This window comes from Bombina bombina, chromosome 1 (genome assembly GCF_027579735.1).
Source record: "Bombina bombina isolate aBomBom1 chromosome 1, aBomBom1.pri, whole genome shotgun sequence".
In the NCBI taxonomy this organism is placed as follows: domain Eukaryota; kingdom Metazoa; phylum Chordata; class Amphibia; order Anura; family Bombinatoridae; genus Bombina; species Bombina bombina.
Window position 1 is genome coordinate 1,546,815,050 of NC_069499.1, and position 21,152 is coordinate 1,546,836,201.

A 21,152-nucleotide genomic window follows, 5' to 3' on the forward strand; every position below is an offset into this window, starting at 1 on the left:
ATATGTAGCACACAGGGCAGTGTGTATATGTAGCAAACAGGGTAGTGTGTATATGTAGCACACAGGGTAGTGTGTATATGTAGCACACAGGGTAGTGTGTATATGTAGCACACAGGGTAGTGTGTATATGTAGCACACAGGGTAGTGTGTATATGTAGCACACAGGGTAGTGTGTATATGTAGCACACAGGGTAGTGTGTATATGTAGCACACAGGGTAGTGTGTATATGTAGCACACAGGGTAGTGTGTATATGTAGCATGTAGTATCTGACAGCATCAGAACGAGGTTCCCATAGGAGCATATAGTAGCACGCTCTCGTGAGCGCAATGCTTCCCAACAATGCGAACGCGTTCGTATAGATGAAAAAATTGTAATACCAGCGCACCTTAGTGTCCACTGGTATTACACAGTGGAGCGCTAATATCGCAATATTTAGCACTCCACTTGTAATCTGGCCCTATGCGCACTAGTGATAGAACAGTTTGAATTTGACTTTACTGAAATAGTATAATAATTACGTATAGTGGTGATGAAATACACCCCATATTGCTTCAATGAGGATGTCTGTATTTAAGAGCAGAATGTTGAAGCATCACCTAAAAGTTTCAGTTGGAAACTGTTAGTGGAATTATGTCTATATTTAATTCATTTAGTTAGGGTAATACACTGTAACTGTGTATTGAATAAAGGCGAGATTACATATACAGCGCAGGTTTAAGCGTAACTGCTGAAACCCGCGTCGTCCGTAATTTTCCCTTGCACATCGGGGTATCACATATACATCGCCGGCAGTTCATAAAGTGCCCTAAGTCGGTTAAACTAGCGATGTCTAGAAATGGGCGTAAATACAAATTTCTGGAGTCGCCAGTGATTTATGGCACTTTAGAAACTGCCGGCGCCTAAGAAAATTAAAAAAAAAAGCCAAATCTCCCGTTAAAATGTCTAACCCGCCTACCAAAAATAATCCCGGCACGTATAACCCCTATATCCGCCATCAAACCCACATCGGAACTAATAATAAAAGTATTAACCCCTCAACCGACAACCCACCACAACACAATATGCCTAATTAAACTAGTAACCCCTAATCTGCCATTCACCCACATCGTAATCTACCTAATAAAAGTATTAACCCCTAAATCCGCCAACCCCAACACCGCAAACTACCTAATAAATGTATTAACCCCTAATCCGCCATGCACCCATATCGCAAAGTCCCTATTAAAACTATTAACCCCTAATCTGCCATAAACCCACATCGCAAAGTACCTATTAAAACTATTAACCCCTAATCCGCAATTAATCCACATCGCAACTAACCCTATAAATCTATTAACCCCTAATCCACCAAACCCACACAATTTGCTGGTTCCACAAACATACACAAACATACATAAATACACACACAGTCACATACATACACACACACACACACATAAACACCAATGGGTAAAACAGAAACACTAACCCCTGTAGTCAGAGACACTAGTAAAGCATCATGTCACACTCACATGATATCAGTGCAGGCAGTGGCAGGTCAACGCTTTTCATTAAAAACCTCTGCACCCCCTGTAGTTTTGCCCCTGACTGTTGATATAATATCTGACCCCACATTCCTGAGTCATTCATTCCCTTCCCACAATAAATCCAAGACCACCGTGTTGGGGGAGAAAAGGACACAGCTTATTTATTAAAACCCAATCAAATAACAGGTTAACATTTTATCTTTCAACATCTTTTTTTAAAACACCTTGTAAACCATCAGTGCTTGCTTTTTCACTATCACTCTTCCTTTTCCATACCTCCCAAGTACCAGCCATTATCCATCAGGCATAAGCCTCAACAGAAACATAGCAAGCACCCCGCATTTGCTGAGACAACCCTTACTTCTAATCTACGACTTTTAGGGAGGGAGGGCGGGAAAACCACCTCCTATAGTGCTGCTCCAGTCCCAACTTGTAACGTCACTTCCTTTCCGGGGCTTATCAACCCCTTCTCAAAGCTCCGCCCCTTAACACCGTCCATTCCAGTACAGTGGGGTCAAATGAGCCCTCCTTCGATTCCCCTCATCCAGGCCTTGCCTCGACCCCACATTCCTGAGTCATTCATTCCCTTCCCACAATAAATCCAAGACCACCATGTTGTGGGAGAAAAGGTTGCAGCTTATTTATTAGAACCCAATCAAATAACAGGTTAACATTTTAACTTTCAACATCTTTTTTTAAAACAACTTGTAAACCATCAGTGTTTGCTTTTTCCATTATAAGCCTCGCCCCTTCTCAGGGAGGGCGTCCACTATCACTCTTCCTTTTCCATACCTCCAAAGTACCAGCCATTATCCATCAGGCGTAAGCCTCAACAGAAGAATAGCAAGCACCCCGCCACAACTCGCCCCTCAGCGAGTACCGCCACCTAAAGCCAAGGCCTTTTCGATCCCCTCTTTTAGAGTAAAATTAAACAGATGCAACCCTACCTCGTTAAGGTGCACACCATCCTTGAGGTAGAAACATCTACCAGATTCCCCTTCAAACTCCACATGGCGTAAACCAACACCCCCCAACCTCCTCACATACCCGCTCACCATTCTATTCACCTTCCGCCTGGAGGCCTCTAACTTCTTCAAGTCCCATGCAGACCTCCAGGCCTGCCTACTCTCAATTTCTGACCAAACCAAGACCACCCCTGGAAACAATTGGACCAGTCTATTAAAACTCCTCTTCATATCCTCAACCAGGTCCTTCTGGGGCAAAAACCCCAGGTCATTCCCACCTGCGTGTATAACCAAAAACTTTGGTGGGGGGAACAACCTTGCATACTCAACCACCTTTCCCACTATCTGTTCCCACTTCATAACCCGAACCCCAACCCGTCTAACTATTACTTGCTCTCTAGGAAAACCCATCTGGGCCCCGTATTCCTTTACTGCAGCTGCTTTTCTCGCCCAAAACACATACGAATGTCCAACTATCCAACATCTCACTGGATCTGTCAAATGAAAATTTTGAAACTCATCAGCTACCCCCTTGTCACACCACCAAGCCCGGTCTCACATACCCCCGAAACCTCTCAGACCTCCACCGACCAATCTTTCTAATCACCGCCGGTTCCAGCCCCCAGTTTGCTGCCTCGGTCGCCCCAATTCTGAATGAATGTGATCCGAAATCTGTCCCCCTCAGGCCCATTACACCCAGAGCCTTCCTCATGATCGCTGTAAACTGAAACCTAGATAAACTCGACCAATCCGCATGCACCAACAAGGGGCCCGAACTATGCTGTGCTACCCTGAGGAACTCCCGTATCATACCCACTGGGCAGCAGCACCCCCCAATCTCTCTCATTACTACCACAACCCCTTTTCCACCTTGATCTGTTTTGGACTTTCTGATCAATAGCTCCACTACCCTCTCCTTTAGGACCACATTCTGCCCCCCCAACCCCCTGCTATCTTGCCGGTTCCTTCCCATCAATTCAGATACTCTAAAGGCCACAAAGAAGGCCATCACAAAAGCCGCTCTGAACAATAATACCTCATACCCTGATGAACATATATCTCCCAAATGCGTCACCAAACTTTGCAAGATGGCAAAGGTCAACGGCTTGCGCCCATCTGTCCTCGAGCTACCCCTACAAAGACCCCTAATCACCATCCGCACTACAAAAACTTTGGTCAGATCCTCACAACCCAAAATCTGAAAAAGGAATGCCAACGCTGCCATCCTTTTCCAAATTTCAGCAGGCGATAGCCTGCTCTCTTCCCAACTTCCAATACATTCTAACAACGTCTTTAAACAACCATCTCTGTCCTCCTGCAAGTGCTCCACCTCAGCCCTACTCCACCACAGCTGCCATACTCGGGCATATGTCCTCCATGTGTTAGGGGCCAAAGCCCCTTTTACCAAACTCAGCACTCCTGGCAGCCCAACTGCCACAGCTCCTCTTGCACTTCGACTCCATCCCGTTCCGCCTCCGGTGCCGCCTCTCGGAATGGTTCCCACTGAAAACGGGACAAAGAGTCAGCGATCGCATTCAAACGCCCTGGGAATGTACTGCTCTGAAAGAGATACTGCAACGCAAGCATTCCAGCACAAACACTCTGAGAAGTTTTATCACCGCCGGCGAATTCGCTCTCAAACTGTTGATTGCCCACACCACACCCAAGGTTGTCAGAATGGAAGCACACCCTTTTGTTACTCAACCGTTCAGCCATACCTTGATAGCTACCACCAGTGGGAACAACTCCAGAAAAGTCAGATTCTTGTTTAATCCCCACTCCGCCCATGACTGCGGCCATGCCCCCGTGCACCACTGCCCCTTCAGATATGCCCCAAAACCATGGGCCCCTGAAGCATCTGTGTACAGACATAGCTGGTCATCCGACCACCCCTTTTCCTGCATCATCAACTTCCCATTAAAGTTCTCCAAAAATATTTGCCACACCCTCAAGTCCTCCTTCCCTTCCCCTGACAACCGGATATGGTGCTGTCGCCAGGGCCAGTCGCCTACAAAAAACCCGTCCAATGGGTATAATCCACCCCGCAAAAATTAGCGTGCCCAACAGCGACTGCACCTCCTTGAGCGTAACTTTTTTACTCCCCAGGATGCTGTCAATAACCCCCCTCAGATCCCAAACTTTTTCTTCCGGGAGCCTGCATGCCATCCTCACCGAGTCCAACTGGATGCCCAGAAAACTAAGTGAAGTGGCTGGCCCTTCAGATTTTTCCTCCGCTACCGGGATACCGAAATTCCGGGCCACCTCCCCAAAAACCCTGACCAGCAACTCACACACCTCCAACCCGGCCAGGCCCACAAAAAGAAAGTCATCCAAGTAGTGGACCACAATGACGACCTCCCGGACCTTTGTTTCACCACCCACTCCACAAACGAACTAAACCTCTCTCTCGCATGAAATCGAGCAGCCCATCGGCAGGCAGAGGTCCACAAAGAAGGATTCCTCCAGTTTACAGCTAAGGAGGTGGTGGCATTTTGGTTGCACCGGCAACAGGCGGAATGCCGCCTCGACATCCACCTTGACCATTAACGCTCCCCTACCAGCTGTTCTTACCAATGCCACCGCCTTTTCAAAAGACGCATACCAGTTCCGGGTCGATACCATCATTTACCGATAACACTTTTGGGTGGGACAAATGATGTATCATCCGGAATTGTCCCGCCGTCTTTTTAGGGACCACCCCCAATGGGGAAACCCTCAGGTTAGGCAACGGTGGGTCCCTAAATGGGCCCACCATTCTACCCAAACTCATCTCCTTCCAAAATTTTTCCCTCACTACCTCCGGATGTTCCCTTGCCGATTTCAAATTTCCAGCAAAACCCCCCACCCTCTGGTCCCGGTACGGGATTATGAAGCCTGTACCGAACCCTGGCAAAATAGTCTCTGCGTCCCCTGCATGCCTCCGTTTATGGGTGTACACTTCTAGCAACGGCACATTCCTTTCTACCCTCACTGGTGTCCGTGCCCATTGCACCCATATCCACTGGCCGTGCCTGCCTAGCTTTTTTGAAACAGTAAAGGCATGGATCCCGCCGCATCCAGAACACTTGTGATTGTATTTACACGGTGCCGTTCCCTGCACGCTGCCCGTGTTTCTGCCCCCACTCGCTTGCCCGTAGGCTCGAAAGGAATAATTCCCCCTTAAGGGGGTCATCCTTTCCAGCCAAATCCCCATATCCCTGTCGTCCCATCTCATCTCCGGACGTACCGCCATACGCTGCCTAAACCCCTCGTCATAACGCCACCACGCCACTCCCCCATATGTCCCTATAGGCACTAGCTATCTCATCATAATAACAGATAAGCGGGGCTCCCTGTTCTGGCGATTTTTCACATATAACACTGGCCATAATACAAAAGGCCCGGGACCAGTTCCCAAAAGTCTTTGGCAGCTAACTCCACCGTTTCTTTCTCTCCTCCTCTTCTTTCTTACCCTTCTCCTTCTCATCCTCTTTGACCTCTAACAAATGCTCTAATGGCAACAAGGAAAATATCTCCACAAACTCTCTTTTCCCTACTTTGTCCCGCAATTCGCTAGTCAGGTGTAACACCAGCGGACCCACCGAACACAAGCATGGTCTACTCAAAGCCCCTTCGGGCACCCTCACTACTTCACCCCCTCCACTTGCCACCCCACCTGTACCACCTACCCCCACACTAGTTTGTGAAACTCCCCCCGCTGTGACCGGCCCCACGCCACCGCTACCGTGTTCCCAGTCCCACTAGGCCTCTCTAAAACTGTCAACAAGGGAGGCGGAGCCAGCAGCTGAGGCAGACAGACGCATGTTTCAAGAGCTCTTAGGCCTCTGCTTAATAAAATAGTTTATTTCTCAGAAAAAAGTCTGCTAACTGGGCATAAAAACTCTCTCTGACTTGTACAAAGCCAAGATCTGAACTACAGCTGTGAATACCTCAGAAAAGTGCCAACTTAATCCTTTGGTTACGGGACCCTGCTGCCTTCACTCCTGTAACACCGCTGATCGCTTGCAGCAGAGCCCCCATAGAAGACTAGTGCCCCCAGCTTTTAAGTCCCCGGAGGGTCGGGGCTCCGCTCCGGGGCACCTCACAAAAAGACACCCGGTGACCCTTCCGGACCCGATACTCTTGCGCAACAGGACAGCCTAAGTCCCTACCGCACATATAAAGAAAGGCCGCGGACGTGGCGGGTCACCGGTGAATTTATCAACCGGACCGCAGAGCATACTTGCCATCCAGAAAAGCCGAGACGGAGCCGAAGTTCACTACCGCTCACATCGACTGACTTGCAGCCACCCTTTCTACTTGCACCTTGCGATCCGGAGGGTCGGGGCTCCGCTCCGGATCGAACAGCAGACAACGGTGCTCTCAGGTGAAAGACTTCTTGTTCTTACATGCGGTAAGGAAATACCCCCATGACCTAACTCCCCTCCCGATCACCAGACTAACCTGTATCAGGGGCATAATTTCATTACGGGAAGATAGGGGAGAGACTTGGGACCTGAACTGTACCACGCTGACATTTTTGGGCGCGAACTCGCGCCATCTTGGGGCCTTACCTCGTCCCTGCCGAGAGCCATAGGAGAAACCTCACAGTGCAAACCCACCCAATATAAAGTGTGAGAATCTTACACAGGGATAACGATTCCCCCCTCACAAGGCACTCCAGTATCCCACTAGCTTTAGGATAACGGTGCCTGGAAGATAGGCCCAAGCTTAAGCCCTGCTAGTCTGCATCACTTGTGAACCCACAGACCACAACACCGTAGCAGGAAAAGATAAAAGAACAATACCAGCAAAGCCCTAATAAGCTACAGTTTTTTCTTCTAGAACTACATACTCAAAGGGCTACCTAATCTGCACTAGTACCTTAAAATAAATAAGCAGATCCCACATACCCCGGCTGCGCCACAATACTGAAAGTCAGAGTTAGAACAGACCATAATACTTTTTTAAAAGCAGACTCACTGCTCATGGCGTATTAATAACAAGCAAAACCTACAGTTCTCCTTTTCCTTTTCGACCCTCCTTGGGAGAGACACCCTTGCTGCCTGCCTTGTTTGGAGGTGCAGTTAGCCTTGGAACAGGACAGTCCAGGTGGCCAGAACCGGAGGGCTCAGTTACACAACGGAGGAATAGGAGCTGCAGGGACTCACAAGATTTCTCAGAAACTCTTTATCTCACCCCCTCAGCAGGAAAGATAGAGATATGTAGCACATCACTCTGAATGAGGAAAGTAATGGCAAACTAAAGATCTACTTTATCTATACCGACATCACTAAAGATTATGAGCAATTCCATCTAATGTAATTTCCCTAAGCTACTCCAGATCCCGATTACATATTCCAGCTAGATTAAGCCAATAAACCTTCCACCTTTTGAATAGCAATTGAAAAACACACCGTCCCCTGGACACAAGAAAGCTGCATTACAATGAAAAATAAAACGCAGACAGTCAAAGAATGCTTATCAAAATCTCAAGCAAAGCAAAAAACCCTAGATAAAAGCATCACAACTCAAACCGCTAGCCCTACAAAAAACCCACAAATGGCTATTGAGCACCCCACTGTGTCGATACCCAATAAAGAACTTTTAACACAGATAAAATCATTATTCCAGGAGGAACTAAAATCCGCTATTTCAGAATTAAGACTGGATATCAGAGAAATTGGAGGTCGCACGGCTGAACTAGAAAACAAACTGGATAATATAGTGGAAGAAATCCCCCAGCTACGCCACTCAATACAGGAGAACTCTACCTATATTACTAAATTAGAGGATCACATCGAGGATCTTGAAAACAGATCCCGCAGATCGAATATCCGCATCAGAAACCTTCCGGAATCCTATAAAAACTTAGATGAAACTATCACAGATCTTTTCCATCAACTAGTTCCTGAAGTGGAAGTAGACATGCTACTTATGGATCGTGTGCACAGGGCACTGACAAAGCCACAGCAATTCGCCTCAAGGGACATTATAACTAAACTTCACTACTTTCACATTAAGGAACTCATAATAAAAGCTGCAAGAAATAACCAGACTATCACTTATGATGGACATGATATCCAAATCTTCACTGATTTAGCCCCCATCACACTTCGGAAAAGGAGAGACCTGAAACCCATAACAACAGCCCTCAATGCGGCTCACATCAAATACAGATGGAACTTCCCATTCAAGTTAGTCTTCTCCATCCAAAACAACATGTATAGCTGCACTACTAGGGAAGAAGGCTTTTCATTATTGGCCAAGCTCAAAATTCCAACTGAGAGTTCCAACACACCTGCACCCAGCAAGACTACAAAGAAAAATTCTCAAAGAGAGTGGACGCCGGCCCGTGAAATGGGAAAGACCAAACGAAGAAAACCTACACCAAGCGACCCTAAAGAATCAGAATCTTCATCAGAAGATGAAGACCCGGAGTGAAGTGCTGTAACAATAAGGGACGGTACTGGTAATAACATTGGTGGAAGCAATTAGGCTTCCAGATATCTTAAGGGGCACTGATTAAGTTAACAGTTAAATAAGAGAAGTTTCAGAGACTGATTACCACAGTTTATTGCAATATATGGAACTCATTTATTAGCACCATGTTTGAACTTTTATCTTTGGTTGATAAATAATCAGTGCCCCACTATTTTCTATTTTCTATTTTTGCAGAATGAGATGCCGTCTAGTATCTCGGGATCCCCCCCCCCCTCCCCATCCATCATCCCCTACCCCCCCTTATTCCTTCCCTGTCCTTACCCTCCATGCATATACCTTCAACTTCTCCTGCCTCCCCTCCCCTCCCCAAGTTAGAATTGTTCAGATTAATGTATACATTGAATGCATGCCATGTTTCGTTCCTCTACTAGGAATACTTAAGTTAGAATTGCTGACATGTTTATTTTTTTGTTACTTTTACATGTGTTTCTCAAAACTGCTTTGTGTTACAGGATGAGCTTCCCTTTGAAGCCTACATCATTATACGATTACCGGCTGCATAGCTGGTTCCACTTTCTAAGTACCCTCAAAAAATCCTCTTGTCTCCTACCGAGATATACTGTAAGGGCTATCCCACAGCATGGTATCCCACAGCAATCCCACGAGGGTCCCGGCTCTTCGAGTGGTAAGATTCAGCATCAATATGTGAGCATTAAGGTATTCTGTGAACTCCATTCAGGGGGTAAAGATAGGGAAACAATAGCAATATGCCTATCCAGCTATTATGTCCATTAAAATTATATCACATAACGTCAGAGGATTGAACTCTGACATAAAACGCAGAAAGGCCATTAATGAATATAAGTCCCTAAAAGCGCAAATAGTAATGCTGCAGGAGACACACTTTACCAGATCTTACACACCTAAATACTGGGATAAAACATACCCTACACAATACCATTCAATCAATCAAAACAAAAAGTGTGGAGTTACAATTCTCCTCCACTCCTCATTAAACTTTAAAGAAGAATCAGTTATAAGGGACAAAGAGGGGAGATTCTTAATCCTAAAAGGCCTTATACAAGACACCCCGGTCCTACTGGTAAATATCTATGCCCCTAACGAACATCTATCTCCGTTCATGTCTAGACTTAGCAAACAACTTACATTCTGGAAAAGGTACAAAACAATTATTGGGGGAGACTTCAATACAACCATGGATGATAATGTAGATAGATCAATAGTAACTATCTCACAACAAAAAGCACGCAGACCCACTCAGAAAGTTTTAAAAGACTTCACCTTAGATCATAACCTAATAGATAGTTGGCGAACACTCAACACAACAGTAAAAGACTATACATATTTCTCCCCAGTACATAATTCATACTCAAGAATCGACTACATTCTCCTAAGTCAAGTTATGGTGCCCTTATTGATTAAAGCTACAATTATAAATTGCGTTTGGTCAGACCATTCCATGGTGGAAATTACGTTATCAGGAATGATTAACCCAAAGAGAATAAAAGCCTGGACACTCAACCCCAATCTATTACAAGATAAGTTGACACTAAATACAATCCAACAACACATACAGGAGTTTATCACACTTAATAAAAACACTACCTCCAACCCTATCTATGAATGGGGGGCATTAAAAGCCTATGTTAGAGGTCTCTTGATCACAGAATCAAACAAGCGACATAAAATCAAAAACACCCAAATTGAGCAACTGAAATCAGAGATTAATCTCTTAAGAACTAAAATTTTAGATAAGTCAACGAAAGGATTAATGAAACAATTAAAGATTAAAACTGACAAGCTAGATCATCTCTTAAATAAAGATGCAATTAGGACAATCAAAATGATAGACACACAGTACTATATCTACAGCAACAAACCCGACAAAATGTTGGCTAATAAATTGAAAGAAATTACCAGAATTACTACTGTACCCCAATTACAACTATCGGATAATAAAACGACTAATGATCCCCTGTCTATTGCAAATACATTTGCTGAGTACTACCATAAATTATACAATCTCACGCATAACAAAACCGATATAGACAAAACTAAAGAACTCGACACATTCCTAGAAAATAGTTCCTTGCCATCCATAACTGAACAAGATAGGGATTCCCTGAATAGTCCGATCACCCACGAAGAAGTAAAATTAGCCATAAAAACTCTTAAAAGTTCTAAGGCACCAGGGCCAGATGGATATTCGGGAATTTTCTATAAATTGCTGCAACCTATTCTAATACCACAACTAACGAATGTATTCAACTCTATTCTACAAAATAAAGTAATACCCCCCGAGATGTTAACAGCCAGAATCACAGTAATCCCAAAGCCAGGTAAAAATAAGCAGCACTGCCAAAACTACAGGCCTATATCACTGATAAACCAAGACATAAAGCTATTCACCAAAATATTGGCAAATCGATTGAACCCTCTACTTACCAAGGTTATACACTTAGATCAAGTGGGGTTTGTCTCCGGTAGAGAGGCTCCAGACAACACCCGTAAAGTGATAGACTTGATTAATCTCGCCTCAGTCAGAGGGATGCCTTCTCTGTTTCTAGCCCTGGATGCAGAGAAGGCGTTCGACAGAGTTAATTGGCAATATATGTTTGCGGTCCTCAAGAAAACAGGTATTAGGGGTGAATTTCTTGACGCAATCACCAATCTTTACTCAGCCCCAACGGCATTCATTAGGCTATCTGGCTACCAGTCCCAAGCAATACAGATTAAAAACGGCACCCGCCAAGGCTGTCCACTATCCCCCCTATTATTTGCCCTCTGTATTGAGCCTTTGGCAATCAAAATAAGAGATGATCAGAATATAGCAGGTATTAACGATGGAGTAACAGACCACAAATTATCCCTATTCGCGGATGATATAATCTTGTCACTGACTAAACCAATGTTATCTCTCCCCCCCCTATATCATATAATGCGACAATTTAGTAACCTTTCAGGCTACAAAATAAATGAAGACAAGTGCGAGGCCTTAAGCATTAAACTTCCACAGCATACAAAAAAACTACTGGAACTCAATTTTGCATTTAAATGGGCCAAGAAAACTATTAAGTACTTAGGGATAAATCTTCCAACTAACATACATAGTCTCTATCAATCTAATTATACACCCATGTTCAAGCATATTAGAGATTTAATCAGTAAATGGATTAAACTTAAAATCTCTCTGTACGGCAGAATTATTACCACTAAAATGACATTATTACCCAAAATATTATACTTGTTTAGAGCCCTCCCCATCTCTGTCCCACTCTCAGAATTACACAAACTACAAAGAGATTTACTAAAATTCATTTGGCAAGGGAAAAAAGCCAGAATCAATAGAAAAGTTATGTGTACGACTAGAAATGAAGGAGGGGTAGGAGTGCCTAATTTAATCTCATACTACCATGCCGCAAGAATGTCACAGACCATACACTGGTTTAAAGATAATAGTAAGAAGAGTTGGACCCACATTGAGTCGAACATTCTAGAGACAAACCTCCTATCCCGAGCGCTCTGGGCCCCACATCTCTCAAAGCACAAACATAACAGTAAATTTATTGCGATTGAACACACTATCCACATTTGGAAATACCTAAATTCGAAATACACTCTTATCAGAGATAGATCCACACTAACCCCTCTAGTAACGCTTGACACCTCAATAGACATAGAGGTTCAGCAGAAATGGTCCAATAAAGGGCTTTATAGAATAGCAGACGTGATCACAGCAGATAAAGTATTATCTTTTGAACAATATCATAACCTAGATGTTAGTGACAAGAACATATGGTATCATTACTTACAATTGAGGTCGAGGGCGATTGAGATACTAGGTACAGCGAAACCCCCCCCAAACACAAAACTAGAAACACTATGCCTTACAGCCACTCAGATATCGGGAGTGATTTCAACCTTATACTCAATCTTTAATTCCACAGAAAACAAAGGAAAAACACAAACCATCAGTAGATGGGAACGAGACATAGGTAAAGTCTGGCCACTTGAAACATGGTATACAAACCTTAAAAATGGTGCTTCCTTTACGCAGAACGCTCAACTTAGAGAAAATTTCATAAAAATTGCATTCAGATGGTACCTCCATCCCACAAGGACACACGAAACAGGGGGTTCACTATCACAGCTTTGTTATAGAGGGTGCGGGGAAAGAGGCACATATATCCACATGTGGTGGGAATGTGAGCAAATTAAGGAAACCTGGGACTACACCTCACGACTTTTAAGTGCAATCTTCCAAAAACAAATAACATTAACGATAGAGCAAGCCCTGCTTCATTTCCCAATCCCAGGAATTCCAAAGACCCACCTTAAACTAGTCATGATGGTTTGCACGGTAGTTAAAATCAGCATAGCCCAATTCTGGAAATCCACTCCACCTGATGTATCCTTTATCTATAACAAATTAGAGTATCATTACAATATGGCAAGTGCAGCAGCCGAAACCCTTAACGATACTGAAAGATTCCTCACTAGATGGGAACCTTTTATAATGTACCATGAGTCAAAAAGAAAAACTACCCAGAATAATACTCATGCTCCAGATACCACAACTTAAAAAAAGAGCCGGGGCCCTTGATGAGGACAAACGTAAGGATGGTGTAGAGCATATAAATTCCCTGTTTTCACTGAATTGTAAACTATGGATAGATTTTATTTATGCCGAGGTTATATACTGTAAAATATGAACATTATGAAGAAAAACGATTGACACATGTATTTTATTTTATTTTATTTTATTCTATATGATTTAATTTTATTTGTTTTGTTATATGTAAAACTTCAATAAAAACAATTCAACATAAAACTGTCAACAAGCCCTTCAACCCTGCCACTATCGCTTCCCTCTCACCATTCATCGAGCCACTCATACCAGGCGCCCCACCAGCCTCCATCTCACCTGCAGGCTGCTGCATCATTACCGATCCATCCACCCTGTCTGGTCTTGCATCCCTCCTGTGTATGCTGTCGCCATTATCCTGTCCCCTGCTGCTGACCAATCTTCTCCTCACATTGTCTCTCCTGGCGGGGGACCACCCCTGCCATGTCTGCTCCTGTCATAGTCCCTCTCCACTCGTACCCATTTCGGGGAAGTAGCGGGCCCTCCCCCTCTCATCCATCGCAATGGTGACCTCGATCATCCCTCCTGCTTTCCACCTCTGTTGCCTGTAAGGGAGATACAACATTGAGATCCCTTCCCCCCGAACCCACCCTACCTTCTGCTCCACCCCTCCCCCTATCAGGTGTCCCTGGTCCCGCCCCCTTTCTCTCCATTGTGGAGACAACAACTGCAAGATCTGCGCCAGTGCAGACAGATCCCTTACCTGGCCAGCAGTGCCCATTCCGGATGACATCCCCTCCAAGGTGTCCTCCTCTTCTTCCCTGAAGTCACCGCTGGCCTCCAGCTCTAGCGGAGGCTCCGTACACAGCTCCTGTTGCTCCGCAGCTTCCACCCTGCTAGCGTCCAAAGCCTCCTCACCCATTCGATCCACCACGTTGCACCCTGCAAAATACCAGAATTACATCATGTCCCCCATTACCATATCTTTCCTCCTCCTTCCCCCGCTGCACCCCCTTTCCTAGTGTACACCTATATAATATTAATTTAAAGTTACTCACTAGGTGGCCTTGTTGTGCGATTTCTATACCCCACCCTTGTAGAAATTGAAGCAGAAATCAATTTCCACATTGACCTCAAGGGTAACCAGGTTTCAATTGAATTACAAATATCTTTTTTTTTTTTTTTTTTAGCTAACCACCTTGCTGTTAGTCCCAGCCTTTACTCCCTTGGCCTTATCCGGGCCTTCCAAGTTCCCCGCGCCTCTCTCCCCTTCTCTACCGGTTGCGCCCCGGTAACCTCTCCCACTCCCCCATCTAAGCCTTTTTTTTATTTTTTTATTTTTTTATTCCCGCCAAAACCCTCTCGGCCTTATCCCAGCCTCCCCTCATGTCTCTCCTGCATACCTATCCCCTTTGTAGCCCCCACCATGCCCATCTTTCGGCCTTATACACGTCCTCCCCTCCCCTTGGGTCCCTTCTGTTAAGGCCTCCTTAGGCCCCTTATTAGCCTTCTGGCCCTCTCGCCGGCCCCCTGTCTGTTGCCACACCCCTTCGATAGCTCAGCTGACCCTTACCTGCCACTTCGTCGCTTCTCCGGGTCCTCACCGACCTCCCTCGACCTCTGGCTGCACCCGGCTCTTCTACCAGCGCCGTCCTAGGCCGCGACTCAGCCGCTGCTTCCACTCAATGTCCTCTGCCACCATCAGATCTCGTCCGCTGCTCTCGTGGACCGCCTGGCTGACTGCCCACCCTCCTGGACCTGGCGGTGGCCTCGCCCTCCTGGCCAGCCGGCCTCCGCTCCTGGTTGTCGATCCGTCCGCCGCTGGAACTCCTGCAGCTGCCTCACCAGCTGTGCCCAACTGCTCCCAGATCCAGCCTTCACCGTTCCTCCTCGCCGCCGCCATCAGTTCAGCAAGAAGCGCTTCCATTTCCAGGTAAGTCGAAAACCACCTCCTGCCGTGCTGCTCCAGTCCCAACTTGTGACGTCACTTCCTTTCCGGGGTTTATCAACCCCTTCTCGAAGCTCCGCCCCTTAACACCGTCCATTCCAGTACAGTGGGGTCAAATGAGCCCTCCTTCGATTCCCCTCATCCGGGCCTTGCCTTTCTTTCAATACTGAAATACATATTGTATTCATTTACATTTCCAGGTAAGTCGAAAACCACCTCCTGCCGTGCTGCTCCAGTCCCAACTTGTGACGTCACTTCCTTTCCGGGGTTTATCAACCCCTTCTCGAAGCTCCGCCCCTTAACACCGTCCATTCCAGTACAGTGGGGTCAAATGAGCCCTCCTTCGATTCCCCTCATCCGGGCCTTGCCTTTCTTTCAATACTGAAATACATATTGTATTCATTTACATTTCTTACATGATTGTAAACTGAGAGATATTATACTGTGTGTATCCCAGACCCTGAAAAGGATTTATCATTGGAACAAGTATTTGAGTTTCTGGGTGTTTATGTTGTCTGCAATTTATTGAATAGTAATTATTGCAGATACGGTCACTTTCACATAAAATACAACTCACGCAGACACAAGCACATAAATGTAACACAAAATGCTTATTTCACAGATAAAGCAGGAGAAATCCATTCACCTAATGGGAGACATATTATTCCTACTGCCAACTCTGAATTCAATGTTGTTTCATACTGACTCCTTTTATTGTAGTTTACTTTGAAAGCCAACAATTTTCCTTCATGATTCAGAGCATACAATTTTAAACAACTTTTCAGTTTAATATATTATCAAAATTGCTTACTTTTATTGGTATCCATTGTTGAAAAGCATACCTAGGTAGGCTCAGGAACTAGGAGTTAGGTGCTCATTGGTGGATGCATATATATGCCATTTGTCATAGGCTTGCTGATGTGTTCAGCTAGCTCCTAGTAGTGCATTGCTACTTCTTCAACAAAAGATACGAATAGAATGCAGCAAGATTGATAATAGAAGTAAAATGCAATGTTGTTTACAAATCTATGCTCTATCTGAATAAAATTGGGTTTCATGTTGCTATAATTTTTTGCTCTCTTGAACACATTTAAACCATGTCACTTTGCTGTAAGCAATATTATTTAGCTTTTTAATCAAATAGGAATCAGATGTGCATATTAAAAAAATGGATTTGCCTTGTAGAAATGGAAGCATTGAAAAAGTCACGCTAAGATGTCATTCAAATAAGTGATAAACCTTGAGACTTTCAATGCAAAGTATTAGTAATGTCTATTTTAAAGTGCTACATAGCACTTTAAATAGATTAGAATTTTGAATAAACTCCAAGCTTGTAAAACCATGAAAATGTTTAGCAAAAATGCATTTGTAAACGCAAGAGTGACGTAAAATTGTTTTTCTCAATATGCAAAAGGCGCTTGGCGCTCCTGATAATTCCTTACAGCAGTCCTGACTCATACAATTAAAGTGCACTTGTAGATTGTTCATTTGTGCATTTGCTAACATATAGAAACCTGAACATTTTCCAGTACTGAAGAAACTGTCTTGACTGCTTCATCAGATCAGATCTATATAATGTTCCTTTGACTTCCTCTGTTTCAAGATTTGTTAGTCACTGTGTAATCTCAGCCCTTAAATACCAGAGGCACGTGACATAATATCACAAAGTTAGCTGTCATCAGTTTTACAACACACGTGAAGTGTCAATAACAAACCACCTCAGTGCTGTAATAATGTGTATCCCTCAGCAGCTGAAATTGAGAACGTGTCACTGGATTGTATTGCAATTTATATGCTCTGATAACACTGGTAATTTAACAAATTCATAAAAACAATGATGACTGTCTGAGCTGACTGAGAATAAGCATATACAGAGGGAGCTATATACTTTATATACCATACAGTCAACATAAGTAATAGAGAGGAAGTTATATTAGGCTTTTATAAAGGCGCTATGACAATTAATCATTTTATGTATTCAAACTCATTTATAACCGTACTGTATATATGACATGTCAAGCACTTTATCAATGTATCCATATGTCGTATACTGCATTTCTTTTTACTTTTTTTAATTTTATTTTCTTCTTCATGTCAAATTAATAAAGAAATAAAAATGTTAAAAAAAAAGGAGCTAAAGAGAAGTGACTATAAGATGGCTATGTTCAGTGACTACCACCTCCCTATGCTAGGTTAAAAGTGGATTGGACAAACCAGTTTGGCATTTGATGCCTGACTTGCTGGCTCTCACATTAAGCATTAAAGGGACAGTCAACACCAGAATTTTTGTTGTTTTAAAAAATAGATAATCCCTTTATTACCCATTCTCCAGTTTTGCATAAACAACACAGTTATATTAATATACTTTTTACCTCTGTGATTAACTTGTATCTAAGCATCTTCTGACAGCCCCCTGATCACATGACATTTTATTTATTATCTATTGACTTTCATTTTAGCCAATTAGCGCAGTGTCTGCCACAACCCACGGGGGTGCTCACAATGTTATCTATAGGGTTTACCTGAACTAGCTCTCCCCTGCTGTGAGAAGCAAATACAAAAGCATGTGATTAGAGGCGGCCTTCAAGGGCTTAGAAATTATCATATAAGCCTTCCTAGGTCTAGCTTTCAATTAAGAATACCAAAAGAACAAAGCAAGATTGGTGATGAAAGTAAATTGGAAAGTTGTTTAAAATGACATGCCCTATTTGAAACATGAAAGTTTTTTTGGGACTTGACTGTCCCTTTAAGTACTGTTCTGTCAGGATTGAACAGGGGATGTTGTACACATGAATGGTGAGACCCCTGTACATCACTGCAAACGATTTGTCAAACAATCTCAATTCCTTCCCCCTTTTCTGTGTTGTCTGCCCCTGCCAAACTAAAAGTAAAGAAATGTGACTAATACATAAGTATAATTTGGTTATGCGGCCATTTCATTCTCATTTCCATTCGCCTAATCATTATACAGACACACACTTCTCTTCATGTTAAAGACCCACTGATCTCTGTGTTAGACACACACTTCTCTTCATGTTACAGACCCACTGATCTCTGTGTTAGACACACTCTTCTCTTCATGTTACAGACACACTGATCTCTGTGTTAAACACACACTTCTCTTCATGTTAAATACCCACTGATCTCTGTGTTAGACACACACTTCTCTTCATGTTACTGACACACTGATCTCTGTGTTAGACACACACTTCTCTCCATGTTACAGATACACTGATCTCTGTGTTAGACACACACTTCTCTTCATGTTACAGACACACTGATCTCTGTGTTAGACACACACTTATCTTCATGTTAAAGACACACACCTCTCCATGTTGCAGACACATTGATCTCCATATTGCAGACATACTGCTCTCTGTGTTAGACACACACTTCTCTTCATGTTAAAGACACACTGATCTCTGTGTTAGACACACACTTCTCTTCATGTAAAAGATACACTGATCTCTGTGTTAGACACACACTTCTCTTCATGTTAAAGACACACTGATCTCTGTGTTAGACACACTCTTCTCTTCATGTTACAGACACACTGATCTCTGTGTTAAACACACACTTCTCTTCATGTTAAAGACCCACTGATCTCTGTGTAAGACACACACTTCTCTTCATGTTACTGACACACTGATCTCTGTGTTAGACACACACTTCTCTTCATGTTACAGACACACTGATCTCTGTGTTAAACACACACTTCTCTTCATGTTAAAGACACACACCTCTCCATGTTGCAGACACATTGATCCCATATTGCAGACATACTGCTCTCTGTGTTAGACACACACTTCTCTTCATGTTACTGACACACTGATCTCTGTGTTAGACACACACTTCTCTCCATGTTACAGATACACTGATCTCTGTGTTAGACACACACTTCTCTTCATGTTACAGACACACTGATCTCTGTGTTAGACACACACTTATCTTCATGTTAAAGACACACACCTCTCCATGTTGCAGACACATTGATCCCATATTGCAGACATACTGCTCTCTGTGTTAGACACACACTTCTCTTCATGTTAAAGACACACTGATCTCTGTGTTAGACACACACTTCTCTTCATGTAAAAGATACACTGATCTCTGTGTTAGACACACACTTCTCTTCATGTTAAAGACACACTGATCTCTGTGCTAGACACACACGTCTCTTCATGTTAAAGACACACTGATCTCTGTGTTAGACACACACTTCTCTTCATGTTAAAGACACACTGATCTCTGTGTTAAACACACACTTCTCTTCATGTTAAACACCCACTGATCTCTGTGTTAGACACACACTTCTCTTCATGTTACAGACACACTGATCTCTGTGTTAAACACACACTTCTCTTCATGTTAAAGACCCACTGATCTCTGTGTTAGACACACACTTCTCTTCATGTTACAGACACACTGATCTCTGTGTTAGACACACACCTCTTCATGTTACAGACACACTGATCTCTGTGTTAGACACACACTTCTCTCCATGTTACAGATACACTGATCTCTGTGTTAGACACACACTTCTCTTCATGTTACAGACACACTGATCTCTGTGTTAGACACACACTTATCTTCATGTTAAAGACACACACCTCTCCATGTTGCAGACACATTGATCTCCATATTGCAGACATACTGCTCTCTGTGTTAGACACACACTTCTCTTCATGTTAAAGACATACTGATCTCTGTGTTAGACACACACTTCTCTTCATGTAAAAGATACACTGATCTCTGTGTTAGACACACTCTTCTCTTCATGTTAAAGACACACTGATCTCTGTGCTAGACACACACGTCTCTTCATGTTAAAGACACACTGATCTCTGTGTTAGACACACACTTCTCTTCATGTTACAGACACACTGATCTCTGTGTTAGACACACACTTCTCTTCATGTTAAAGACACACTGATCTCTGTGTTAGACACACACTTCTCTTCATGTTACAGACACACTGATCTCTGTGTTAGACACACACTTCTCTCCATGTTACAGATACACTGATCTCTGTGTTAGACACACACTTCTCTTCATGTTACAGACACACTGATCTCTGTGTTAGACACACACTTATCTTCATGTTAAAGACACACACCTCTCAATGTTGCAGACACATTGATCTCCATATTGCAGACATACTGCTCTCTGTGTTAGACACACACTTCTCTTCATGTTAAAGACACACTGATCTCTGTGCTAGACACACACGTCTCTTCATGTTAAAGACACACTGATCTCTGTGTCGGACACACATTTCTCTTCATGTTACAGACACACTGATCTCTGTGTTAGACACACACTTCTCTTCATGTTAAAGACCCACTGATCTCAGTGTTACACACTTCTCTTCATGTTACAGACACACTGATCTCTGTGTTAGACACACACTTCTCTCCATGTTACAGATACACTGATCTCTGTGTTAGACACACACTTCTCTTCATGTTACAGACACACTGATCTCTGTGTTAGACACACACTTATCTTCATGTTAAAGACACACTGATCTCTGTGTTAGACACACACCTCTCCATGTTGCAGACACATTGATCTCCATATTGCAGACATACTGCTCTCTGTGTTAGACACACACTTCTCTTCATGTTAAAGACACACTGATCTCTGTGTTAGACACACACTTCTCTTCATGTAAAAGATACA